Below are 11650 nucleotides of genomic sequence, written 5' to 3' on the forward strand. Positions count from 1 at the left end.
CCTCTAGGATTTTGATGGATTCTTGTCTCACATTTAGATCTTTCATCCATTTTGCGTTTATCTTTGTGTATGGTGTAAGAGAATGGTCTAGTTTCATTCTTCTGCACGTGGCTGTCCAATATTCCCAGCACCATTTATTGAAGAGATTGTCCTTTTTCCAGTGGATAGTCTTTCCTGCTTTGTTAAATATTAGTTGACCATAGAGTTGAGGGCCCATTTCTGAATTCTCTATTCTGTACCATTGATCTATGTGTCTGTTTTTTGTGCCAGTACCACACTGTCTTGATGATCACAGCTTTGTAGTACAACCTGAAATCCGGCATTGTGATGCCCCCAGCTCTGGTTTTCTTTTTCAATATTCCCCTGGTTATTCAGGATCTCTCTTTGACTTCTTGAAAATATATTTTAGCTAAATGGTTCAAACTATTATTAGTTCCACGTTGCAAACAATTGTCCCCAGCTATTTTCTAGAAGTTATCGTATGCTCTGTGTGACTGTGAATAGCAAAAATATCAGACTTTACAGTGGCTCTTTCTCTTAAAGACAAGAGTTAATTCAAAGAAATAAGTGCATCACTTGCTTAGTCAAAAACATCTCCAACCAGTTCACTGTGTCAGATCTCCTTAGTATCCCTATATGAGCTATATGGAGATCCTATCAAATTAATCTCTTGTATGTATTCACTATTTCAACAAATATTGGTCAAGAAACTTTTATATTAGTTTTACCACATCTTGAATAATTTCACCTCATATATTAAGTTTTTGGTTTGTTTATAGCTGTATTTTATAATGTAATGCACATTATATATTATCCTCACAATATCCTTGAAAAAAAGGACAAAGTAGGTAGAAATTTATGGCACAGAAGCTACAAATATCTCACCAATCCTATAGGCCCAGGTTATTTTACCTTTAATCTTTAGACTTGCATATTGCACAAGTTGAAAACCAAATGGCATGGATTCCTTTCTTGGTACCAAAATATATTCGGGGTTTAAAAATGTATATCAGAGCTTACTTACATGGAAGAAAATGAGCCAAATATTAGAGTACAGGAAGTAAATTTGTATCTGTAGCCAAAGTGCAATTTTCATAGACTAGTACAGTTTTCCATTAAGAAATGATTCTCTCGGGATCCCCGGGTGGCGCAGCAGTTTAGCGCCTGCCTTTGGCCCAGGACGTGATCCTAGAGACCCGCGATCGAATCCCATGTTGGGCTCCTGGTGCATGGAGCCTGCATCTCCCTCTGCCTGTGTCTCTGCCTCTCTCTCTCTCTGTGTGACTATCATAAATAAATAAAAATTAAAAAAAAAAAGAAATGATCCTTTCCCTTTTGCACAATACTTGGAGCAATTATCTTCATTAATAGTTGTTGGGTAGAAGACCATGTATTGTTAGAACAGTTGATTGATGCAATGAAAAATAGATTTGACCTATTTTTCCAATGAATCTAAGTGGATATCTTATAAGAGTTGAACAAATTAAATGACGATTTTAGAACTTTTGATAAAGTAGGTAATTTATTTATTTTTATAGCCAGGACCAGACTAGTATGAAATTTGTTTTGTGGTAGTCATCATATTGATCTATTACATTTCTGAAGTCAGACATATTTAGATGTAAGACTTACAATGATCACATAATGTAAGAAATAATGTTTCAGAATTATATTTATCTGTAAATATTTATTGGCTACTTATTATGTTACAGGGTATCACCAATATCAAAGTTTGATGTTTTCTTCTTGGATCATTACTAATTGATATTTCTTGCCTCCCTTCCATTTAATTTGGACAATGTAACCTGTTCTATTAACAAAATGATATTCTGGGATGAGGTGATTACAAGCAGGCCTACCCTTTTTTTCTGTGAAGGCTATATGCATAGTATTAAGTGAAGGAACTCCATATACTAGAAACTACTACATGAAAGGATATTAGTTCCTGAGTGACCCATAACAAATTGAGATTTGATTAAGAAACTAACTGAGCCACTGACATTTTGGGGAGTGCTTATTTCAGATGTTTCCATGATTTACGTAAACTAATGCAGCTTTTCACTTGTCATCATTAGAATGGAAGTTGAATAACCACCATACTTATTTTGAGATGTGTGAGATTTGTGTAGAAAATTATTTTAAGAAAATGAATATATGACCCAGTAAACTTAGGTTGATGGTGAAAGCATAGCAGGCATGTGTACTTCTCCAAAAAAATTACATAATTCTGATATTCACTTCTGGTTAAGAATGACTCTGTAAGACTCTTATCTTATAAGTGATATGTTATCCTTCACAAAAACCAGTTTAAAAAAAAACAGTTTAAATCCATCCATTCAAATTCATTTTACATGTATCTATATCTATCACTGTAAGATTTGGAGATTTGGTATTTTACAGTTTTAAATAATTATGACTGACTTCTTCCACCTCAAAATTCTGAATAACATATTCCATGAGTACCAGATGCATAGTATCTATCGAAAGTAACCTCTGAATAAATATTTTAGATAAAAGGAAAACCTAAGCTAACATGGTCACATGGCTGATACTTTACTGAAAATTACTCAGTTTCCCAAGATGTGATTTAGACTATATATCCTTCATTTACTTTCAGTTTCTTTTTTAAAAAAATGTTTATTTTCTAGAAATATATATTTAAAGATTCCCCACAACAAATGCTGTTCTCTCATTTCCCCATCTTTGTCCTCTTCTTCAACACCCTTGATCTAAAAGACATTATTACACCTTATTAAAAATTCAGCCAAATGCCCAATGTTCCATCTATGTATTCTTCTGTGTTTACCAGCTGTATGCTCACATAGCCATCTACAGATATCACATAGCCTTTGTAGTCCATTCCCCACTTAAGTTTCGCCATTATTGTGTTCCCTGTTAATCCATCCAGGAAAGTTTTGGGATTGAGGGCCAAACTCATCAAAACGACAAGTAAACGCTGTAGGTCACTCACCCACAACCAAACTGTTGTCTGACCCTTGTGACTGGAGTTAGCAACAGCTAGCACATTTTCTTTCAGTTTGTATAAAAAAAATAAGAAATTCAAACCCATTTGGTATGATTTAACCGAAGGCAGTTTTCTTAATCTCACGTTTTGTCTCAAAAACTGAGTATATTTGTTGGGGATACAAGAAGACAAGGATTTATTGAATGACAAGACTTTATGAAATATTTCAGGTGGATCTGCTGACTGAAGAAATACCTATATAATATATACAAATATGCTGATATATAACCCCAGAGTGTGAGCTGCTGACTAAATCATGAAAAACATCCTTTATTCATTTACTTGTGTATTCATTCATAATTCAACAAATATCTGTCGAGCAACTCCTATGTTTGGAGCCTACACATTGAGAATAAAAATGACTATAGCATCTTTCCTTTATAATAACACAGAGCCTACAAAATTTTTACCATATGGTGTCAAAGAATAAGCATTATCTTAGCAGTAAAAACAGTAATCTAGTTTTAAATTTGGAGAAAACAAGTCATGAGTTCTGAGCCACATTGGCAAAAGTCCCTTCCTTGTGTGAGAAAGACTATATCAAGAAAGCAAAGCAGGAAAAAGAAGAAAAAAAAAAAACAAAAAAAAAACAAAGCAGGAACTCAAGCTAAGACAAATTGAACAAGAACTAAAATTCATATCCAAATAACTTTTCTGTAATTTATATTACTATTCTATTTTACAAGTAATAAAAAGAAAATTCAGCATCAGAAAAGTAACAAAGAATTTGGGAAAAAAGTAGGAATTCATTTGTGTAGTTAGTTTGTTAAGTGGCTCTAGCTTTGTGGGTTGAAGGGCTGTGGAAACAAGTCTCAATCGAACTACAGTTTGGATGCAAAAGGAAAATTGGATGAAATAGAGAAAAATACTCATTTGATTTGATTTGATATTTTTAAGAATAACATTAGTTAATTGCAGATTAGTTTTATTCAAAGACATATTAACCCTGAAATTATTCCATTGGTGAATTATACATGTCAAAATTATCAGTAGAAACTTTATAATTTCAGAGTGCATGACAAAAGATAAAAGTGGTCAAAAAGGCCTTTAAACAAAAAATGTCAACAGTATATCTTGAAGATTGTGGTGGGTTCTTTACCCGACTCTATGCAAAACCAATAGGTTTCTGTAAACTTAATTATGGTAAGTAAAAGCTTGAGCAGTAATGGCACACTGCTTTACATATTTTGGGACTCATCTGGAACATGGTCATGGACTCCACCTGCTTTTTCTCACAGTCTTTGTCAGTTTATCAGACAGAATATGTGATGTTCTATGACATTAGATTAAATGGTATAATTCATGTAGAAACACTATGAAAATTGTAGACTGAGTATTAGTTTAGGGACTGCATTATTCATGAACAAGTGTGATGTTTCAGAGAAGACAAGCTGTGTAACAGATCACTTGTTACTTTGTTGGCACTGGGAATGAAACCTTACCTTAGTCACAAGTTGCAGTAGGAGCCTATAGTTTGAAGTTAAAGATTATCCCTAAAGGGAAAACAAGCATCCTATTTGAAAATGGCATGCTTTTGGGGAAGCTGAAATACTGTTACTGATCATTTTCATATTAAAATAATATATTTTTCAAAAAAATAAAAATAAAATAAAATAATATATTTTTCTTTCTGCTTTATATTTTACTTTGATAGCAAGACATTGGAAAAGTGTAGATCTTGTAGGAAAAAAAATGAGTAAGACTGTAGTAGAATGGACTTCTCTAGAGAAAAAATGTAGATAAATGCTCCAGGATAGCAGGAGGAAAGTGGAATGTGTGAGTGCTGATTGAGGAGTCCAGAGAATCCTGTCTGTATTTTGGCTTTGCTATTGACTATTTTTATGACCTTGGGCATGTATAATTTATTCTAACTATTCATATTTTAATAGCAACATTGTGAAGGTCTTAAATTTCTAGGCTGTTGATATATGAGAAAGTTTTAGGAGGCATTTACTTCTGTGCAAAAGATACGATCATAAAAAGATATAGGGTTCATTATTTCCCCTAAACTTTACCACTATACATCTATTATCTTGAATAGTATATGGATCTTTATATCTTTATTTCATCTTATTTTTAAAAAATTTATTATTCATTCAAAAAAATTCTGGTATATACTAGGCTTATTGTTTACATTTTATTGCATTTATGTTAAATGTAACCGAGCATTATTAAATAATAATAAAATCTTATTTGTCAGGTAATTATAAAACAAGAAGACTCAAAGAAAACTTAGTAAACATTGTTTCCATAATGAATTGCAAATGAGTAAGAAACATGACTTTAAAGAAAAGTATTGCAGACAAAACACTTTCCGGATGGACAAAATGTGTGGAATTTAAGATGTAGCTAACACTAGATTTATTCAGGTTAACTTGTGTTTTGCACACTACTGTAAAGAATTTTTTTAGGGAGTATCCTCTGTATGTCTCTAGGGGTTAATTGTTTAGATTTACTATGAATTATTTACCTCTATTCATTTAAATTATCTACTGTATCTCCAGGGCTTAGTACAGTACTTAAAATCAATGATCTAGTAGTTAAAGGCAGAAAACAAGCAAAATTGATTTGAAAATAAAATGCAAAATTGAGAGAAATTTGCACTCAAAAGTAGCTTTTCCAGAAAAAAATTCAGCTTTGCTTTGTAATTTCATTTCTTCTTCAAGTCACTTCCTTGCCCTCTGAAGTCCTGCCACTCTCATGTTTCAATATTTCCTGTCTTGCCTTCATGGATTATGTTTAAAAAGCAAAGACCAAGTAGTCAAAGGGAGGAATGAAAACTTTGGTTTGGTTTTAGATCACTGAGTAACATGTCTACACATCCCACAAAATATAAATTTTAATGCTCTGTTTACTCTTTGTTTTCCCCCTTTTTGTTTGACTGAATTACTTTAAACTAGTGTGAATATAATCTCTGGCTTACTAAATCCCTTTTAGGTAGTTGGTCCACTAACACGGCATTCACTGAGCATTATGGGAAAAGGAAAATCTTGTTGCCTATTCCCTCATATTCCTAGTTTCTGAAGGGCTCTCAAAATCTTACACACACCTTCATCATTTCTTCTATTGACCATGAAATCAGATCTCCTGATTAATCCTCACCTCATACTTTATAAGTTGGTAGACATTTTTTAGAGTTTTGAGTCTGCTCAGCTAGAATTTCATAGACTTCACTGACAATACATAAAAAGAAATAAAGTCTCTGCAAAAATAATTTTAAAAAAGTCTCTAACTAGCCTTCAGTAACTTAAAGAGAGAGAGAGAGAGAGAGAGAGAGAGAAGCCTTGAGTGAGAATGAGAACATGATTTCCAGAGTCAACACATTATAGTATTCAAATGTTCAATTTTACAACCAACAGTTGCAAAGCATTCAAAGACACAGGAAAATATAGCCCTTTCAAAGGACCATAATAAATTGACAAACTCTTTCCAAGTGGATTCAGATATCAGAATTAATGGGAAAAGACTTCAAAAGAACTGTCTTAAATATGAGAATGAAATAACATGGACAAAAAAACTACAGGAAATGAAGAAAACATTGTATGAACAAAATGGGAACACCAATAAAGAGATGGAAATTATATTGAGAAATAAAGCAAAAATTCTGTAACCAAAAAGTATAATGACTAAAATGAAAATTAGAGGAGTTCAACAGCAGATACAAGCAGACAGAACATAGAATAAATAAAGTTGAATATAAGATAATTGAAATTATCCATTCTGAGGAAAAGAAAGAAGAAATAATCAAGAAAAGTGAAACCTGGGAGATACCATCAATGTACAAACATACACATGATTAGATTCCCAGAATGGGAAGATAGGAAGGGCAGAAATAATATTTGAAAAAATAATGGCTAAAAGCTTCCCAAATTTGGTGAAAGATACAAATCCACACATTCAAGCTCAGTGAATGAATTCAAAGAGATCCTGTCTGAACACATTATAACCAAATTGTCAAAGGACAAAGACAGATTCCTGAAAGCAGCAGAAGTGACTCATTACATATCAGGAATCCTTGATGAGATTAACAGTTCACTTCTAATTGAAAACCATGTATTTCAAACGACGATAAAACATCACAAAGTACTGAACAGAAGATTATTAACTAAGCAATAATATCCAGAAAAACTATTCGTTAAAACAAAGGAGAAATAAAGACATTTCCAGTTAAACAAAAACTGAAAATTTGTTGCCAAATGATCTGTCCTGCAAGAAATACTAAAGGGATGCTTTCAAGGTGAAACGAAAGGACATTAAGCAGTAATTTCAATCCACAAGACAAATAACCTAGTAAAGTTGAATACACAGGTAAATACGAAGATAGGATGGATAAGTGTATCTTTCTTTAGATTCATCTTCTTCCATCTCAGTTAAAAGGCAAATGCATAAAGCAATAATTGCAAATTATTTTTCTAGGCTTGTATGTAAAGATACAATTAGTTTGGTCATAATTTTACAAAGGAAGTGAATATGTAGATAGGGTTATTTATTTGAGAGGGAGAGAGGGAGGGTGAATGGGCAAAGAGGGAGAGAAAAATCTAAGCAAACTCTGTGCTGAGCACAGAGCCCAACATGGGGCTCAATCCCAGAAGCCTGAGATCATGACCTGAGCTGAAACCAAGATTCAGATGCTTAACCAACTGTGTCACCCAGGCACCCCCTAAATTCACTTTTTAGTTCTAAATTTTTTTTATTGAGCCTTTAGGATATTCTGCATATATGATCACATCATCAGCAAATGGAGATAATTTCACTTCCTCCTTTTTTTACTTCTTTCCATATCTTTGAGTTCTATTTCCTTTTTGCTTAACAATTCAGCATTTAAGTAATTTTTCTTCTCTGGCTTTTACCATGAGTCATCAAAAGAAACCAGGATGCTCTATCAACACTTTGTTTAGAGATTGTCTCAGCCCTCTCGTCAGTTTTTTCACTCACAAATTCAGCCTTCCAAAAAACACTAGGACACAAAAGCAGTTCCACCAAGGTTTTTGTCAGTTTATAACAAGGATAGATTTTTCTCCATTGTCTAATAACCTATTGCTCTGTTCTATCTAAAGCTTCATCAGAATGACCTTTACCATCCATATTTCGACCCATATTCCATTCAGAATTATTCATGTGTTCTTTATGAAGATTGAGACTTTCTCTGCATCTCTCCTCTTTTCTTTCTGAGATCTCACCAGAATCGTTTTTAATAGTCCACTTATAACAACATAGGCTTTTTCTAGTATGCACCTCCAAACTCTTTAAGCTCTACCCATTTCTTAGTTCTGAAGTTGCTTCTGCATGTTTAAGTATCTGATAAAGCAGCACCTGTACCTCTCAGTATCATTTTCCTGTCTCAGTTTTCTACTGAAACAAAAGTGGCATACTCTGGGTTACTTATGAACAATGAGCATTTATTTCTCAGCTCTGGAGGCTCAGGAGTACAAAATCAAGGCACCAACAGATTCAATGTCTAATGAGAGTCAGCTTCCAGGGTTCATAAACTGCAATCTCTTTGCTGCGATCTCACATGGCAGAAAGAGCAAGAGAGCACCTTTGGGTCTCTTTTGTAAGGGCACTAATCCCAATCATGAGGGCTCTGTACTCAGGACCTAATCGCCTCCCAAAAGCCCCACCTCCAAATGCCATCACATTGGTTTCAACATATGAGTTTGGGTGGGACACCAATATAGCATATTATAAATATAATAATAGTAATTTCTCAACGTGGCTTTTTAGGAGATGTTGAGACTTGGAGAAATCTAAACACTAGATTTCTATTTCTTTCCTTCTTAAAGCTTTTATTTCACAGTGCATTCCAGTATCATTATTACTATAGGCTGTTCGGATTTATTTGATATAATACAAGAAAATGAAATTCGTATCAATGTCCAAATTGGTTTTTACAATTTCTCTGCAAATATATTGCAGTTACAATATGAATTATATACTCTATTATCACATAAGACAAAGCTATTTCTAATCCTTGTGATAGGAAGGCAGTTATCCTTAGAAAGAGTAGAGGGCCTGGGCTTGGACTAATTCAGATTAAGACAGTAGCAATGGAAACAGAAGAAATAAAATATGCAACAGAACTTTGAAAGAAGTGAAAATCTAGTTTAGATAATTGTGTATCAGTGTATCGGTCAGTGAAAGGATCTGCCCAAAATTATTTTAGGCAGCACCATGACCTACATCATAATGCTTCTAAGTATGTGACTTTCTGACAGAAGATTCCTGCTTAAGGAGAGACACACTGTTAGGGCAAAAGTGATTGCAGAAGAGTATCTAGAAGAAGAGATGGTACAGTAAGATGGCTCCCTTTTGACAGTCCATCAGAAATTTCAGAGAACATAGTACCTACAGAAATTTCCAGTTTCCCAAATGTATGATTCATAACTATAGAATGGAGAGTATTTGTAGTTACTTTATTTTATTTATTTTACTTTTTGAGAAAGAGAGAGACAGAGAGAGAGTGAGCAAGGGGCAATGAGGGACAGAAGGACGCAGAATCTTAAGCAGGTTTCATGCCCAGTTTGGAGCCTTATGCGGGACTCCATCTCACAATCCTGAGATGGTGACCTGAGCTAAAATCAAGAGTTAGACATTTAACTGACTGAGCCACCCAGGCTCACTCCCCTCCTTGTATTTGTATTTATATTTATATTTGTATTTATTTTAAAACTTCTATTGCCTCATTTGTTACAAAGTTCGAGCTGCATGAGTATATTCTCTCACGAGTAATATACACCAGACATGAGAGGAGGAATGGAAAGTGAAGGAGAAAGAAACAAGACATAGTCCCCAACATCAAAGTGCTTACTGTCTAGAGGGTTTAACAGTAAGCCATCATAATGAAGCAGGATAACTGCTACAATAGAGGTGCTTCCAGGGACATAAGCAGTAGGGTTTAGGTAAGTTAGTCTGACTAGATCTCTTGAGGAAGAGGACAGCTCATAGTTGATGTGATCCAAGGAGCAACAAGAACAGTGTCCAAATCTCCATGACCTGATCTATTTAGCAACTACAGATGGGAAAGGTAAAGTTGGTACCAGAGAGACTCTGGCAAAATCTGGCCTGCTTGGTACAATGCCAAGAATCTTCGGGCTCATCTTTTTTTAGAATACCATATTAATGAGTTTATAAACATCAGAGATTTTATTAAACTTGATAATGCTTATTTTATTAATTAATGCTTATTTATTAATTAATTCTAATTCTTTTAACCAATTAAGAAAAAAAAATTAAGTAATTTGTGTGGATATACCAAACTATTATGAACATTCTACAAATGTTTAAAACCCGTCTCATTTTAAAGCCTGTCATTATATGCATAAATTTAATGATTTATTTGAAAACGATGAAATATTTCTAACAAATAATTTCATTAACTTCTAAAACACAAACTCTTCCTGTTAGATGCTAAAAGTCAAATACTTTTGTTCATATCATTAAAAAACAAATCACTAGAAAAGAAATCCCGGGGCTGCAGCAAACCTTACAGGCCATAGAGAAGCAAAACTGAGACTCAGAGAAGGAGAGTGACTTGGTAAAGGTCATATTGCTAATTGACAGGCATGACATTTAGAATTTGAGGTTTGCTTCACTGAGCCTCTTTATAAGGAAATGGATTTTTGCAGAAATCAAACAAATAATCTGACAGCAATATTCTTTGGCCCCAGCCTCAGAAAGGACTCATCTGACAGGCAAATGAATACCTCTTACCATTCACAATAGAAGATTGTGTGATATTTTGATTTCTAAAAGTAGCAAGAATGTTCATTAAAAGCCTGATTTAGGAAGAGATGAATCCATTTATAGATGTAAAAGATAGAGGAAGCTTTGAGGTAGAAACTTCCAAGAAGAACAGAACTGAACATATTAGAAGAAAAATGAATTTTAAGAAACATAAATACAGAGCTGCTTTGTGTATCCAGAGGCCATTCTCATTACAAACAAGGAAAGTAATCCAGAATGTGTATACCCCTCCTTTATGCTTTTCCTTTCCATGGGAGGCCACTTAACATTTGTTAGAGAATCAAGGGGTGAGCTTTACTTTCACATCTGCATAGCAACTTGTGTTATGATGAAACCCATGAGCAAATAAGTGTCTCAGCGGGAAGAAGATGAAGAGTCAGTGGTGACAAAGAGCAAGAATGCACCTGTGATTTTTTTTTTAATGTTTTGGGTTTTTTTAAAATTCATTTTTTATTGGTGTTCAATTTGCCAACATATAGAATAACACCCAGTGCTCATCCCATCCAGTGCCCCCGCTCTGTGCCCATCACCCAGTCACCCCCACCCCCGCCTACCTCCCTTTCCACCACCCCTTGTTCATTTCCCAGAGTTAGGAGTCTCTCATGTTCTGTCTCCCTTTCTGATGCACCTGTGATTTATGACTCAGTGCCTTTTAGAGTAGATTGTTTTCTGAATGTTTTGTTTTTGTGTTTAGGTGAGTTGCTTCTTTTTTTTTAATCTCCCCTGGAGATTGAAGCATATTCATGGTATTTTTAATGACTTTTGTTCTGAGACTGCTTAGCTCAGAGTTAAAGCAAGGATAGAATCCTAATGGGATCAATTTAATTTGGTCAGGCCTCTGTTACTTAAATGGACTCTGTTAATTATACTATTCTCCCGGTT

General features: G+C 34.2%; 1 pseudogene; it reads right to left on the reverse strand.

Annotated features, from left to right (window-relative positions):
* Positions 1–2603: 2603 nt before the first annotated feature.
* On the reverse strand, positions 2604–2938 carry LOC144281364 (small nuclear ribonucleoprotein F pseudogene; annotated as a pseudogene).
* Between the last annotated feature and the right edge of the window lie 8712 nt (positions 2939–11650).

Source organism: Canis aureus, chromosome 12 (genome assembly GCF_053574225.1).
Source record: "Canis aureus isolate CA01 chromosome 12, VMU_Caureus_v.1.0, whole genome shotgun sequence".
NCBI classification, from domain to species: domain Eukaryota; kingdom Metazoa; phylum Chordata; class Mammalia; order Carnivora; family Canidae; genus Canis; species Canis aureus.